Source organism: Tamandua tetradactyla, chromosome 19, assembly GCF_023851605.1.
Source record: "Tamandua tetradactyla isolate mTamTet1 chromosome 19, mTamTet1.pri, whole genome shotgun sequence".
NCBI classification, from domain to species: Eukaryota; Metazoa; Chordata; class Mammalia; order Pilosa; family Myrmecophagidae; genus Tamandua; species Tamandua tetradactyla.
Window position 1 is genome coordinate 56,518,097 of NC_135345.1, and position 17,342 is coordinate 56,535,438.

Consider the following 17,342-nt stretch of genomic DNA (forward strand, 5'->3'; position numbering starts at 1 on the left):
GCCAACAAGAGTGCTGTGGGACCTGTATAAACAGAGCCACTGCCAGTCTGGACTGGGGGGTTCAGACAACGGATGCATTGGAGGAAAAATAACTTCAGAGGCAAAACCATGGAGGCTGAGGTCTGAAGTCAAGAAGCCTCAGGTCAGGAGAGCAGACCTACCCTAGCCCGTGGAGAGGGTGAGTTTGCCCCAAAGGCAGAGGATGGGCCTTCCACCTTGTTGCAGTGGAAGAGTCATGCCGCCTTAGACCTTGGAGAGGGTGAAGCACATTCCTTGGCTTTGGGGAGAGGCTGGTTGTCATCACATGGAGGGGTTGAGTGTGTGCCCCAGAAATGGCAGAAAGCCTGAGAGGAGTTCAGATCCTTGGAGAGGGTGGAGCTGAGAAAAAGGTGGTGTCCCCAATGTCCCCCAAGGTTGCGTTCAGAGAGAGGCAGGGCTCTGCACAGGCCTTTGGAAAGGGTGGGACTGCCGCTTTCTAAAGCCTTGAAGATAAATGATTCTCAGACTTCGAAATCTAATGGACTTTGTCCTGTGGGTTTTCGAAACTGTATGGGTCTGGTGACCCCTGTGTTCCTTCTTCCCTATGGAAATACGTATATGTATCCTATGACTGTTTCTCCTTTGTACGTTGGCAGTAAATAACTTGTTTTGAGTTTTTGCAGGTTCAGAGACAGAGGATAATTTTGCTTTAGAACAGACTATGCCTGTAACTAACTTTGATAGGCGTTTGCATGTTTCTAACGTTGTATTTCATGTGTATTGCTACTGAAATGGTTTAAGGATTTATGATATTGTTATGAAATTAATGTGTTTTTTATATGGGGATAACGTCTTTTTTAGGGTCCACAGGGTGGAATGTGCTGGTTTGAAAGAATGTATGTCCCCTAGAAAAGTCATGTTTTAAATCCCATTTCATAAAGGCAGAATAATCCCTATTCAATACTGTATGTTTGAGTCTGTAGTTAGATCATCTCCCTGGAGATGTGATTTAATCAAGAGTGGTTGTTAAACTGGATTAGGTGACAACATGTCTCCACCCATTTGGGTGGGTCTTATAAGTTTCTGGAGTCCTATAAAAGAGAAAACATTTTGGAGAATGAAAGAGATTCAAAGAGAGCAGAGAATGCTGTAGCACCACGAAGTGGAGTCCACGAGCCTACAACCTTTGGAGCTGAAGAAGGAAAATGCCTCCTGGGGAGCTTCATGAAACAGGAAGCAGGAGAGAAAGTTAGCAGATGACACTGTATTCGCCATGTGCACTTCCAGCCAAGAGAGAAACCCTGACCATGTTTGCCGTGTGCCTTTTCACTTGTGTGTGCCTTTTCACTTGTGAGAGAAACCCTGAACTTCGTTGGCCTTCTTGAATCAAGGAATCTTTCCCTGGATGCCTGTGATTGGCCATTTCTATAGACTTGTTTAAGTGGGACATTTTCTCGGCCTTAGAACTGTACACTAGCAACTTATTAAATTCCCATTTTTAAAAGCCATTTGTTTTTAGTATATTGCATTCCAGCAGCTAGCAAACTAGACATGGAGTTATACAGAGAAGGTAGGCTTTAACAAATGGGTATGATTGCAGAATCATCATATTGATATTTCTTTTGGTCTCCAGTACCTTAGAGCAACTAGAAGTAGAAACCCAAAGTTGTGGAACTGTAACCCATACCAAACCCTGAAATCTGTTCCACAACAAATTGTTGCTGTGCACTTTGAAATGTATTGCTTTTTTGTATATATGTTGTTTTTCACAAAGAAAGAAAAAAAGCAATTGTGATGGTAAATGTTCAGTTATATGATGATATTGTGAACCTCTGAGTGTATACTTTGGATGATTACATGGTATGTAAATATATGATATATATATATAAGTTTAAAAAGCAGAAGGGTGGACTGATATTTGGCTTGGGGTCCCACACTGTTTTTGTAGCCTCTATGTAGCATCTGTGAACTAGTGTTTTGTAAAGTGAGGCAAAAGACAGCACTTGTCAAGGGTGGTGCCTCATAGCTACTAATTTCTGAGAACTTTGAGACCCCAAGTTCAGTTGTCAAAATGCATGTATGCTCTAAAATCCTTTCAATAGCTTAAAGATTCATAAATTGTAGTACTTTGCTATGCAAATGAAAAAAGAGTCACAATTTATCTCAGTTTGAATTTATATAGAGTGGATTTTGATATAGTTGGCAAATATATACCATAGCAAGAAAAAGACCCAAGTTATATGTCCTGCAGATTTGATTCTTGGTTTCTAGAATTTGTAGTGCCACTGGATCAAATCAAAAGGAATTTGCTTAACCTTTTATAAAACTCCTCATTCTTATTTGGACTAAAGCAGCCATCATCTAAAATACATTAGACTGAACAACTAAATAACACCTGTATTCACAAAAATACACAACCGTATTTTAGGCTGGTATATAATTAAAATGTTTCTCATGAGTAGTCTAGTAGGATAAGGCAGCATACATTTATAGATAGATTCAATTATCACAGATGCTCTTTCTTAGTCATGCACCTGCATTAAATATTTTAGTTCTATTTTAGCCACCCGGACATCTTGACTCAAAGCCAAGTACATATTAGGTTTGCCTTTCATCTTTTATCACATGTTTTGTTTGTTTTTGCTTTATTTGAAATGTCCTATTTAAAGATGATCCTTAGGGCGCACGGGTAGTTCAGTGGTTACAAGGCCCGCCTTTCAGGCAGGAGACCTGGGTTTGATTCCCGGGTCATGCACCCTGCCCACTCCCACCCCCCACCCCCCACCCCCGGGCCAAAAAAAAAAAAAGATGACTCTCAATTATTTGTAACTCTTTTAAAGACACATTTGCATGTATAGGGAGCTAAAAACCCATCAGAAAAGTATTTCCAAATATTCCAACAAAAGTCATAGCAAAAACTTATGGAGAAAAATTGTTTCCGTTTAGCCCACAAAAGGAAAAGATAAACAATTATTCTTGTTAAAACACTACGGTCAACATTTAATTTCATATGTGCTGGGAAAGTAATGTGCAATGTCAGATGTATAGCGGCTCAGCAATGCAATTTCGCTCATTTCTATTTGTGGGTGGCATCTTTCAACTTGTTGGCTTTTCAGTAGTCCCGATTCCGTTTCCCATAGTTGGGAGCTCTGTAGGGTGAAACGCGAAACTCCCTCTGGGGTCCATCTTGCCCCTGTTTAAGTCCCGGGCTCGTCCAGGTGCCAGGGCTCGGATTTGCGTCCCGAGGGAGGAGTGGTTGGCAGCCCGGGTTCTTGCCCCACGCATGTTGCGCCTCTTTTTGAACCCACCGCGGTGACTTGAGAAACTGTGCATTCAGCACTCCCCGGCCGTAGTGGGGAGGGAACGGTTCAATCCCTCGCCCTTTCCTGTGGCTCGCTCTCGGCTTCTGGACACTCCCAGGGTCTATGCAAGAGAAGTCCGGGTTGTCTAGTGCCCGGCAACGGCCTCTGCGGGTCTTGGAGGCAAAGCCCGGCGAGGCCGGGCGGAGCCGAGACACTGGTCCGAGCTCCGGAGAGGCCGGCGGAGCATGTGACCGCGCCGCGCGGGGCCGGGCGCGCACTGCCGCCAAGCGGCCGCCGCGGGGAGAGCAATGGAAGCCGCGGCCGCCTGAGAGGCGGGTGCGCTGCTGCTGGTGCTGCTGCTGCGGTTGGTGCTGCCGCTGCGGACCGTGCCGCGGGCCGTTCAGCCGCGTCGGCCGCGGCCCGGGACCTCCCGTCTGGGTCTAGCCGCTCTGCTAGCCGAGAGGCCGAGGCGGGGACCTCAGGTGAGCGTCTTCTCCGCCCGGGGCCGGAGCCAGACAATGGGGACAGCGGGCGGGCTTTTCCCCTCCACTCGGGACCCCCCGGGCCGGGTCCCCGCGACCACCCGGGATTTCCGATCGTGCTCCGGGGGCGTGGGCTCGATGCGGCCGGCCGTGGACTTTGGGGCGGTGTCTCCCGCGCGTGGGGCGCGGACCCTCCCCGAGGAACCTGCGCTCGACGTGCGAGGCTTTGGATCCCGGGGAAGGAAACCTGCCGACCGGCTGCGCCCCGGGAACTTGCTGAGAGCGTGGGACCTTCTAATTCCGTCTAGCCTTCCCGCGCCTCGGCATCCTGTCCTGGGCGTCCCCAGCTCGGTTCCCGGCTGCCGGGGGAGCCAGAGAAACCTCGCGGTCTGGGACCTCGGACGCTGGCCCAGCTCAACCCTTTCTCCACCCGCCCCCTCCACCCCCACACCCCCTCGAGAGCTGCAATGCTTTGTTTAACCTCTGCCAAACCATTTAAACACAAACTCTTGGTGGCCCAATTCTGTTGAGCCACCAGTTTGATGGCTGAGGCAAGACAAAGGTTTTTTTCCCCCCTGTTTACCAAGGACTGCAGCCGGGAGATTTGCACATAGCCAGTGGTGTAAAATGTGTGTTCCTTATCTAGTCCCAGGGGTTGTTGCGATGGTTTTCCTGGTACTATAAGCGTCCTTTCTTGCAGAGCTCTGTAGCGGCGAGATTGGACCTCCTAACCCTACGGATACAGGGTGGGTGGGGTATGGCTTTTATTCTTGGTTATCAGTAAACAGAAGGGCAGACGTTAAAATATTTTGTATTTGGATGGTCCCAAAATAGGGGCATCGCAGTCATCTTCTGCATTCTGCATTCTAAGAGAAAATATGTCTAAAGACACAATGATTCAGTGAAGAAGAAAACCTAGTAACTACCAGCATGTGTTGTGAAATTTTAATAATGTTTTATGAATAATGGTCCGGAAACTGATCTGCTGTAGGTAGGGAGTGTGTGTGTGTGTGTGTGTGTGTTGAGTGTGGTGGGGGTGAGGTGGAGGGAGAGTGGTTAGAACACAAAGGATAAGGCAGTTTTAATAAAAGGTTTTCAGTAAATTTGCTGTTGCAAATTTTTTAATTCATTGAGTTGTCAGTTAAAGCAATGTTGCGTATAAAAATCACCTGTAGTTGTTGAATTATATATAAAATGGCTAACAGTCTGCATTTATGTGACTCAGGAATCTGAACACAACAATCAATTTTGAGTAATTTTTAAAAAGTCAACAAAGAGAAGAGACCTGCGCTACTCCCTCCTTTATTGTGTGATAAATTGAATTCTAGTTCAATTTATTCAATAGAAAATTGGCTGTAAGAAAATAATTTCAAAGGCAGACTTTTTAAAGAAACATTTAAAAAAATGCATGTTTATATAGGTGATATGGTTGCATTATACAATACTTCAGTTCAGAAATGTGAAAGAAAAAAAAATCATGCTACTAGATAGCTCCTTTCCATTACTGATTATTTAAAATGTGTTTATTCAACAGCTCATTTTATGGTCACCTAACATCCAGAAACTTTCACTCTTAAAGACTTAGTACTTGTGGATCGCTGTATTTGGAGTCGGGAAGATAATAATATCTTCTCTATGTACTTAGGCTATTGGTGTGAGGAGCAAAAGCTACCACATAGTTCTCAGTGAAGTATAGGCTACTATAATAGATTGGAGTTGCTGTTATTGGTAGGTGAGGAACTGATTGTACAATTTTCTCTTACATAATATTGGAACACTTCGTCTTTGAAATTAATATGGAATTTTCCAGGGCAAGGGATCATCTTTTCTTTTTGTAGCCCACATTTCTCATCTGGTACATAGTAGGTGTTCAAGAAATAGGTATGGAAAGAATGAATTAATGAAAAAATACAGATGGATAAAATATGCATGTAAATGGAATTGGTTTATATCTTTTAGTTCGATAAACATTTTTTGAAGGCCTACTGAGTGCCAAGAGCTGTGCAGACTATTTCTGCATGCAGTGTGTGAAAGTGCTGAATCCTGGCCTCTAGACCACCAGGGAGCACGTACAGTTTATGAAAGCCTGGTAACCTTGCTTTTATGATCGAATTTGCTGTCATCTTCTGTGAAGAATGGAGCCTCTTGGTGAGTATTAATGATAAGCTCATACCACTTGTGTAGCACCATACAACCTTCACGTGTTTTATGTGCATATATGTTTCTCACAGTGGCCTATCAGGAAGCAGGGCAGATATCATTCCCGTTTTGTAGGTGAGGAAATCGAGACACAGCAAGATTAAATGACTTGCCAGTGCCACACCACTAAAGCAGTAAAGCCAGGGACAGAAGCTGAATCTCGCGCCTAGTTCTTTCAACCCCAGCCTTCTCCCAAAATATGCCATACTCCCAGAAAATACTCGAATTAAGCCTCATGAAAAAGTCTACCTTTTGAATATCTTTTATATAAAGAAAAATTACATTTTACAACCTGGTACTTACTGAAGTGGTTAAGCATGCAAGTTCTGGAGGTGGTGGCTGGATTTGAACCCTCGTCTTAGCAGTTACTAGTTCTGCGTCCCTGGCAAGTGATCTGATCTCACTTAACCTCAATTTCCTCATCTCTGAAATGAGGGAATTAATAATACCTACCTTACAGAATTTTTGTGAGGAGCAAATGGAATAATATATGTATGTGCTTAGCACAATGCCTAGCAAAAGCATTGTGTCTGTATTATTTTTATTCTTCTTCTATAATGTAAAGCAGTGGCTGTTGAACTTTATTTTTGCCAGCCAGAAATGCATGTTACATTGTCACCCAATATGCAGACACATTACAAATATGTATAATCAAAAAAAAATTCATGAAGCTATGCTTAGACTTCCTATGTGCAATGCATTCTTATATGTTGTATTCTATTTTATTTTAAAAATGCCAGTCAAGATCCATAAGTGATTTCACATCCCATTCTTGGGTCAGGATCCACAGTTTGAAAAAGCACTAATGTAAAGGCTAATCAGGTTGAGTACGTTAAAGAAAACTGTTACTGAATCTTTATATCTTCCCTTCAGATGCAATATTAGCTGGTATTTGAATATTAAATTATGCTTAGAAATAGGTTCTTAAGCATTTCTTAGTAATTATGATAATTTATTATTTATTGTCTAGGTACTGTTTTAAGTAGTCTATGCTATATGTTATTGAACTGAGTTCTCACAAGAGTCCTGTAAATAGGCCTTATATTTCCATCTGATAAATGAAATTAAGACTCAGCTGATTTCAGTAACTTGTCTAAGGTCACAAAGTTAATAAGGGATGAAGCAAGGATTCAAACCGAGTACTGTATGACCCAAAAACCTGTTTTCTCTTTTAACCCCTACACTCTTTTGATGTTCTCTCACAGCAATTTCTGAGGTTATTTCATTCTTTCTTTAACATCAGGTTTGAATGGCAGTATTGAAAGATTCAAAGCAAACCCATTAGGGCACATCTTTTGTAGTTTCTTTTGAAAGAACCCATTTGAAGAAAATTTCCAACTATTGTTATAAAGTAAGCCAGCATACTGAGTAGGCTGGTCATTTAGCTTGGCTTTAGCTGGTCTTTGATTTAAATATTTTGGAATAGTTTCTCAGCTTTTGTGATAGAGTCAATGACTTGGCCAGTTTTATTGAGCACCTAAAAGTTTAATATATCTTCAAAAGAGACATGAAATAGCTGTGTAACTATAAAAAGACTTCATTACCAATGAATGTCAGCTTTTGTTAAGGCACAAAATAAAGACATAAGGGCTACAGAGAGTATTTTATAGCATATTGATTGGTCTCAAAAATCACAAGACAGTAAACGTATTTATTTTGTCAAGTACTTATAAGTAGCCATCACCAATAGTCTTAGCTATTCATATTTTAAATTTTTTCAGTTCTTTACAAATGTCTCTTAAATTTTTAGCAGTTTTTCTTTCTTTTTGTACTTCCGGGACTTTCTCTTTAAGAACTTTCATTAGGAAGAATTAAAGACTGTTTCAAGGAAATACATTTTTTATAAATAATACTTGGCATGCCCGCATAGATCATTTTAAATGATAATGCAAAGGCAAATTTCCCTATTTTTTTTTTTGCACTTACATTTTCTAGATTCAAACTCTTGTAGTGCCTGCTTTGCATCATTGCTGTCTGTGTAGGAGTGTATCTTATAAATAAGATGTGCTTAACGATTTGTAAATATGCTCCTGCTTTGACTCTGTCTTTGGAAATTTCTATCTGCGTGGAACTTTAAATTTTTCATCGTATGTATAAGAATCTTATTTGTTGAAATAAGTTTAGGTTTTTCAAAGTTGACAGTTTTCAAAATCAGAATTTGTGTAGATAATATTCCTACATTAGAGAAAGAACAGCAGTTTCATGATTTCTAGATGTGGTTTGAAAATTGGTATATTTCTGTTTATGAGTCATCATTTTCTATTAACGGTAAAGGGAATATTAATACAGTTTCATTCATGTTGGACATCAGATTTCATTCCTGAGTTGGCACTCAAAAAATAGTTTCACAGCTAATGAAATTGCGTGTAATTGTAGTAAGCCTATGTTTTATTACTTTATTCCTTTTGTCCAACACGTGACTCTCTATGGATTGGTATAGGGTTTGTGAACAGAAATAAGAAACCTTCCAGCGATTGAATGGTCACTGTCATTTGTATGCTCAGGCAAATGCTTGAACTCCCATTATGATTACATTTGTGCCACTGTTCTTTTTTTTTTTTTTTAATTTTTGTTAACTTTTAAAAAATATTTTTATTGAAGACTCTTCACACATATACAGTCCATACATGGTGTACAATCGGTATCATCACATAGTTGTGTATTCATCATCGTGATCATTTTTAGAATGTTTGCGTTGCTCCAGAAGAAGAAATAAAAAAGAAAATATTCATACATCCCATACCCCTTACCTCTCCCTCTCATTCACCACCAGTATTTCAGTCTACCCCAATTTTTTTACCCTTTATCCACACCATATTATTTATTTATTTATTATCCTTCTTTTTTTTTTTAATTCATCTGTCCATACCCTGGATAAAGAGCATCAGCCACACGGTTTTCACAATCACATAGCCACACTGTAAAATCACATAGTCACACTGTAAAATGTGAAAAAGCTATATCATTATACGATTGTCTTTAAGAATCAAGGCCACTGGAACACAGCTCGAAAGTTTCATGTATTTCCCTCCAACCACTCCAGCTTTTTAAAATATATAACGACATTTCCCCATTTAATGGCTTTCAATTTAACCACTGTTAAGTGTGCAGTTTCGTGGTGTTAAGTACATTCACAATGTTGAGCTACTATCACTACTATCCATTACCAAAACTTTTCCACCTGCCAAACAAAAACTCTTGTACCCATTAAGCATTAGCTCCCCATCCTACCCCCTACCTCCCACCCCGCCCCTGGAATCTACTTTTCGTCCCTATGAATTTCCATATTCTGATGGTTTCGAGGTCATAAAATATTTGCTTCTCTACCTGGCTTATTTCATTCCACATGATGTCTTCAAGGTTTGGGGCTTAAGTGGAAGTTTCAGCTAAATTTGCACTATATTAGGTATTAAATATTTCAGGAAAAGATACAAAAATTGCATCCCTGAAACACTTTGGAAAACATTTAAGCAGAGTAAGTGCATAGCTCCCTAGACACAGGTTGTTGGAATAGAATTTAGGAGCAGGTAGCAGCTGCTGGGGGGAATTATTCCAAGTTACAAGAAAGGAAGGACTACTTGCTAAAAAGGTGTTGACTTCTTACCTGGGGAAGTAGGAACCTGGAGGGCTCGGGCCTTCCGCCACTCACCTGGGTGAAGAATTGGCTGAGACTAAGGGGAAGTTGAATGGTGGGCAGGCAAGGGAGTGAAGTAAGAAATGACCACCTGAATGCTTGGCTATTGCTTAAATCTGGATAAGCTGGATTCAATGAATAATCTGTGAAAACTACAGTGTATATTTGTTAACCTATGGTTTTCTCACTTGGGAGAAATAAAAAGGAAAAGCCACGGTCCTAAGCTCACTGTTTTTAGAAGTGGGAACATCGTTGCTTCGAATCCCATCGTCAAGGCCATTTGTTTTCTCAGGTGGGGGCCACAGCTGATGTTCTTTGTGAAGCTTGTGACAGATCCAGCAGAACTGTTAAGGCCCTGCTGGTGAATTCCGTGCTTCCCTAAATGATTGCCTTTGGATTTTTATTTTTTTCATTTTGTAAAGTTCTTAATGAATTTCGAGTGGCTTTTTCCCTACCAGAGTCTCAATGTGACAGATGCAGTGAGCTTTCCTGGCGTTATTTATTATGCAGCTGCCCATGCATGCTTGTGATGGGTTAACAGTTTTCTAGAGTTAATGAGGTCAGGGTCATAGGTTCAACTCCTGGGTAGACCAGTTAGCTCTGCTTTGTTCTCTGATCTCATGTTGTACTCTTAACCCAGGCCAGCCATCTGGCGAAGGCGGATCATTGATCACAGAGGGACTAATAAGCGAGATAGTGTGGAAGGAGCAGCATGACTCTCCTTCGGTAGAGGTTGAGTAATTAGAGAAACAATTCCAAAAACGCGCAAATTTGTGTTTCATAGCATTCTCTTACTCTGTGGAAGATAACATGGTTATCAAACATTTTTCTTTGTCATTTCTGTTGAACTCTGTCTTTTATAGCAAAATCTAGTTAGGATATGTTTTTATAAGTTCCCTGAGAGTTTACAAGCACTATTCCTGGGAAGCCAGTGGGCAAGGACATGAATGAATCCTGAGAAATATGGGGTCTCCTGCAGTCAGAGGATCTGACATGGAGTGGAGTCAGGCATTGATTTACTCTTGTGGTTTTCTTCCATGTTACTTCCCAGGACTTTACTGATGACCCCCAGAAGGTTTTTTTTTTTTTACATACCTTGATCCTCTTAGATTTAGCTCTATCCTCTTGGATTTAGCATGGGTATTCTGCCCCAGGATGTTCACCTGCTTTTTCCTCTTGTAATTCCTTCTACTTTTGCCCCAGTTAGAGTCCCAGTGTGCCCATAGCTTGTGCTGGTGAGAGATAAGTCGCCCAGTGGATTAGTGAGTAATCAGATATTTCTTTCAGTCTGGTTATTTCTTGTCAGGACAGGATTTTGCATGACAGTTCCCACTACAAGATGTTTTTCATTATAAATCTTTCATTTGCTACTACTATATGCAACTTTCTCAAGAAATTTGCCTTTTTGACGAGAATATTATTGTTTGATTATAACCTGGAGCTGTCATGATCTGATTATGATTTTCATTGTCAAAATGAAGAAAACAGCTTTTGCTACTATCCCTGAACTTATACTTAGGACATTTGGGAGAAAGTACCAATGTGTATTTATTGGCTCTCTCAATCTGGCAATGACTAAGTAAGCAAAACACTTGCAATGCAGATTTTCAGGAAATCGTCTTTACAAAGTGATGGGTAGAGGAACAGAATGAGCAGAACAGCATTAAATGCTTCTTTTTCTTTAATTCTAGTAAGTGAAATCGCCTAAAGTAAAATTCTTTAGGAGAATGAGAGTCATTAAGAAGTTTAGAAATAGTATTATTTTCTAACATGTCTCAGTAGAGGTAAGAAGGTAGAAGTTGGAAGCCTAACTTTGATAGTTCAGTCTTTATCTATATCTATAACTATATATATATATCTATATATCTATGTCTATATCTATATCATCTCTCTCTATAAATCTTATTTATAGTTAGTTTCCCAAAATATAATATTTGTATTTGATTGCTTAGAGAGCCAGTGCCTATAAAAAAGAAAGTAAGAAAGCAGGTATTTCTTTAGAGGATATTTTAGAGTTTTACTGCACCAAATAATGCTTCACTATAAAAAATGTGTGCCATTACTGCATTTAGCCTCAGGTTAAAGAGTATGGCAGTATTTTTGGCCTCCTTCCTTCGGCTACAACCAATATGTTAGCATCTTTCTCAGAGCTAAGAATAGTTTAACATAACTTTCATACCACCTACCATCCTTGCAACAAGAGAGGAAACAAATAAGGACTTTCCCCTTCTGAATAAATTGAAACTTTCAGGCCCTGGTTTTAGCCCCCTGGAATATCTTCTAACATCTCTAAATATTTCTTCACTGTTTACAGGTAGAAACAATGTATTCAGACCACCAGGATTCAGGATTGAACTATGAGCTCATAAACTCATGTCCACCCACCAGCATAGCTGAGCTGTGGGTTTCTTTCTCTAAGCCCTCCAGCTGGGACCTTCCCTCTCTGACCACAATCTTTTTTACTTTTAACCCCACCACTTAGTGATAGTCTTTATTCTTTGCCTTCATTATAACCTTTTCTCTATTTTACCCCTTCCCATTTTCCCAATGAATCAGTTTCCTTCCAGCTTTCCCTACCTTCATGCAGAACCTGGGAGTACTCACTGGCATTCTCCTTCCCGGGACGTTTAATACCCTCCCTGAGCCCCAGCTACTGCTCACAAGCAATTGCAAACCCTGCAACACTTTTCTCTGCTCCCAAGTCTTTTCACTGGCTCTAGCATACATTTATATTACCTGTCCCGACTAATCCATCATTATTTCTCAAGACCAAAAGTTTTCCATTAATAAACTAACTGCAAATTGCAATAAGTTCTTATTTATCACTTTTAACTCCTTATCAGATTTTTCAAAGCAGTTATTTCAAACCTTTTCCATAATCTTCAAATGCTCAAACTAATGTCTCACCTCGTTTGCTCTAGGAGGAAGGTTTCTCTGGAAATTCAGTCCATGCCGCATGAACTTGATTATCTTCCTTCCTCTCCCTTCTCAAATGTTTTAGTAACCGGAACTGCTTCACCATTTCATGTGTTCTCTGTAACTCAGTTATTTTAGCAGGCATTTATTGAATACCAATCTGTTGACATTTGTTGGGCGCTACATATTAATACCTTACATTGGAGTGGGTCAGTAACTCGACCCACATGGGCAGGTACTGGAAATCGAACCTGGGTCCCCAGCATGGCAGGTGAGAATATTGCCTGCTGAGTGACCGTCACACCGCCCAATATATGATCTCTTTTAACCTTTATCCATGCTCTTCTCCCCTTGTATTTTAGAAGAAAAACTTTCCATTTTCTAAAGTCAATCTTGCAATTTATTCTGTTAACCTTATCACCCACCTCCTCAGAAAATCAGATCTTAGATGCTTTCCTTTCTCTCTTCTGACTCCTTTTCTTCTTCTTTTTCTACTTTTTTTTTGGGGGGGTGCATGGTCCAGGATTCAAACCCAGATCTCCCGCATGGAAAGTGAACATTCTACCACTGAACCGCCTGTGTACCCTTTCCTTTCCTTCTTAATGTAAATATCCTTCGGCCTCTCCTATCAAAAAAAAAAAAAATACTCCCAGACCTTTGAGACACCATTCTATTTTTTTTTACTTCTATTCATTTAACAGACATTTTTCACAAGTATAACTTCAAGTCTCTACCTTAATTTAACTATTTTTTGACTTATTCCTTATCTCATACATTCTGGTTCTCTATTCTCATCTTGAACAGGGCTTGCTGTTTACAGAGTCAACAAAAATTTCTATTAGAATCCCCCAAAAATGTGGTGCCCTTTTTGCAATCCTTATCTGGATGCAGGCTGGTCACAAACAACCGGGGTGATTTTTCACTCTTGGAAAGGACTGAAATTATCTTTGGTTTGGCGTTGTGATGCGGGAGGCCCGGCTGTAGTTGATGGGCAGTGGGTGAAAGGAGCCAAGCCCAAAGCTGTAGGATGTCAGCAGCTTTCTGTACTTGAGATGGCGCAGTGCCTTTGGAACCCCTTGTTGTGACCACACAGGTGACAGGAGACCATTATTTTCCATGACTCATCACCTTCCTTCTCTTTTTCTTGTTTGTGGCATGAGGCCCCTGGCAGGTGTACTTTTCCTTCCCTCATGCCCCTGGAGGTAAGACTCAACTCCTCTGAAATACCTACCATCTCCAGTGCCATAAGTTACAGGTCAGTTCTTCTTCAAATGGAGTGTGTGCTGCCCCGGTTTACTTTCTGGGCTCCTAGCTGGCTAGTTCTGAAAGTGCCGGTAGGATGCCACACACATCAGAAGGCAGCCTTGAAGCTGCTCAGCTTTGTGTATCCCATCAAGAGGTGAGAAATCTGATCATTGCATTATTCCCTCCATCCTTCCATTTTCTTCTGAACCTTGTTAAGTACATATCAAAGCTCCAGGGTTCTTCCTCTCTGAGGAATTTTCCATCTATTTTGGGGTCAGTTGCTTATTTAAAATTTTAATTGAAATCATCATTGCCTCAAATGCGGGGAAAAGAGGAAGGAGGTGAATATTGGTGATTGTTGGGCTGTGGTCCCATATGTGTACCTGGAACCCACATGTACACGGAGGAAAATGAACAGGGCAGGCCTGTCCCAGTGCTGTGTACATCGGAAAGCTGAGTAAATAGCTTGTTGAATCAGTGCATGAAAGAATCAGCGAACAAGTGAGGAGAAGGAGAACTTACTGGGTGTTAAATTGTAGACCAGAAAACTACGTACAGAAGGAAAGAAGATATTGACGGGAGAAAATAAAGAAAAGGAAATGGGCTAAGACAAAGAAGAGTAAAGATTAGAGCCAGATGCATTTAAAAAGAGATTTAATGAAGAATTTAAAATTCACTAAGATGGTTCAGATGGATTGTTGCAAAATGAAATGAGGATTTGTGTGGACCACAAGATTATTTAAGATGCTTACCTTTTCAGAAAAGAATGGACATGTTCATTTAGGAGCTTCTGTTTCTTATAGAATATTAGGAGTCGAAAATGGGAATTCAGAAGAGAAAAAAAGATGCTTTTTTTTTCTCTTGACTCAGATAAATGATCTTCTCCGGAGAAAAGCCAGCCCAGGAGAGGAGTTTTATTAGAGATGGGAAAGGTGAGATTAAGATTAGGAGCCGATTCGGTCCCCTCCCACGCTACTGCAGTGGGCTGTTGGGTTTCTTGAAGAATCTGATCCAAGACATGCTTTGTAGTCTCTCAAATTCTCATCACTTGCTTTACATCTATGGATCTGGACACCCACCTCTAGAGTTCTCTTAAATTCTCTTAAAAATGCAATGTGTTGGTGCATGGGTGGGTCAATGTGTTGGTGCATGGGTGGGTCAATGTGTTGGTGCATAGGTGGTTCAATGAAACCCAGGTACAATTCCCAGCCCGTGCATTCTGCCCCCCCACCCCCCAAAAAGTAACATGTTGCCTGGGAGGAGTAACACACTATTAGGGTGGATTAATATATTTAATTAGTGTGAATCACCTAACAGTGAAACAGCTCTGAGAGTATAGGTCCTGGCATGTCTAAGGAAAAGCAGGGAAGTCATGGCAGCCCTAGCTGAGGGAGGGGAATAGAGTAGCAGGAGAGGAGGTTGAAGAGAGGGAAAATCAGACTGGGTAGGGCCTTGTGGGCCATCAGGACTTTGGCATTTGATTTAAAATGAGATGGGGAAAAAAGTGAGATGGGAAGCTGCTGGAGGGTTTTAAGCATCAGAATGACATAATCTGACTTCTCTTTTCAAAGGGTCACTTGGCATGGAGAATAAACTGTAAGGGAACAAGCATAAGAACAGGGAGAGTATTTAGAAGCTTATGGTAGCTTGGACCAGAATGATGGTGATGGAGAAATATCAGATTCTGGATCTATTGGGAGGCAGAGCCAGTAGTATTCACCTGCAGTTTGGATGTGGGGTGAGAGAAAGAGCAATCAAGCATGATTCCGGGGGTCCTGCCCCACCGAGGTGGAGAGACTGAAGGAGGAAATGGATTTTGTGTGGGAAGATCAGGAGTTTGGTCTTGGACAGTTTAAGATGCCTGACGCATATCATCGTGGGGATGTTATGATGACAAGTGAATTTGGAGTTCTTGAAAGCAGTGTGGGCTGGAGATATATAAAACTGAGCGTCTTCAGCATAGCGCTGGTGTTTGAAGCCATGAGACTGGGGAGATCACCAGGCAGACAGTGTCTGGACGAGAGCGCAGGGCACTGGGCTGAGTCTTGGAGCTTTTCCGTTCAGAGGTTGGGCCTGGAGACCCCGGAGGCTCGGGAAGACGGCTGGTGAACGCCTTCTGGCCAAAGTCCCGGCGAAGCACTGGATCTTTCTCATACTTTCTGAGTATCAAAGGGAAAACTTATGTGCTGTGTTAGATGCCTCGTCTTTCAAGGTGCTCTGCTGGCTCTTTTTCCTTACTTCCTGGGAGCATTTCGTAGCCGGAGGATGGAAGGAGGCATCCCTTATCCAGTTGAAGAAGGAGCGCCAAAAGAGGCTGCTGGAATAGGACTGGAGTAGCAGCGAAGCTGTGTCTTTGTTCCTCGCCTTCCCCCATCCCAAAAGAGAGAGAGACACTATTCCAGATCTAAGGAGGAATTCGCATCAGTTACAGAGACAGACTCCCTCAAGTATGTTGAACCTAGAAGGGGCTTAATTAACGCAATAATGTATGTACAAGCCTTAGTGTCCTACCCTGCATTTAATGGGTGAGCAACTTATGTAATTATTATTCGTTAATAGCCATCTTCAAATTCCACACCCTCATTTTACGGATAAGTAGATTGAGCCACAGACGGTCAGGAACAGCAGTGATTCCCTTAAGCTACATTAAAACAAAAACAAAAAAAGAAAAAAGAAAAAAGTCAATAAAATGGCTTTAGCTTTGCATTCTGCTACCAATGCCATTTCCATACCCTCCTCCTCCCCTCCGGCTCGCCTGTGCCACCCTTCTCCTCAGTACCTCTGGTCTTTCTCTCCTCTCTGCACATTGTCAGCCTTTCCCCATTCTGTACTCTGCCTGCCTCCCCTTTTGTTGCCTCTCTCCCTAACCCGGTCCTGGCACCACCTGTGAATCCTTTACTGACCTATCTGTCCACTTGACCCTCTTGCTCTTTGACATCCTCTAGTGTGATTTCAGGACGCTGACTTGGTGCTGCAGCTACTAAATAGAATGGGGAAGGGGTACGGGTGGGGGTGGGGGTAAGGGGTGAGTGGAATGGAGGCGGAGGAGGGAGTAAAATGCCATTAGCTTCCAGTCTCCCTTCCTCTCCTGTAGACATTTCTTGCTTGTGCTGCAAAGCAAATCCTGCTGGGTAAATATTCAGGGAACCAGCCCAGAGGCTGTGCAGTGTGTGTGTATGTGTGTGATGCTCACAGGCAGGTGTGCCTTTTGGTTCCCAGGGGGAGAAAGAGAATGTCTGTCTGTTTTGCTTGGCAGCCGCCCTGCTGAGACCCTGCTGACTGAGGTTGTGCGTTGTATCTGCCATGCCTTATGACATTATACCATCATTTATTCCCTGGTGGTAAAAAGACCTTGTGGGGCTTTTACGGATGGTAAGAATCAGGAAATTTTAAAAGTTGGATTCTTTTCATAATATTATTTGAATTAAGAATAGCTAGAATAATAGCTCAATTTGTATTGACAGCTAAGAATCATAATACTTACTTCTTTTCCTGAGGCTTTTATCCTGCTAAAATTTATGTGCTAGGAGACTCTTTGATTACCCAGGAAAAGGAAAAAAGTGATCCCTTGCAAGAAGGGATCAC

At 41.7% G+C, this 17,342-nt stretch overlaps 1 protein-coding gene across 3 annotated transcripts in view; it reads left to right on the plus strand.

Moving 5' to 3' along the window:
- The first annotated feature begins 3,649 nt into the window (after positions 1-3,649).
- CRACD (capping protein inhibiting regulator of actin dynamics) overlaps positions 3,650-17,342 on the plus strand; it is a 337,455-nt gene continuing 323,762 nt past the window's right edge. For all 3 annotated transcript variants that reach the window (XM_077136939.1, XM_077136935.1, XM_077136938.1), the window contains exon 1: positions 3,650-3,763. The gene's annotated coding sequence lies outside the window, so the exon portion shown is untranslated. The remainder of the gene's footprint in view (positions 3,764-17,342) is intronic.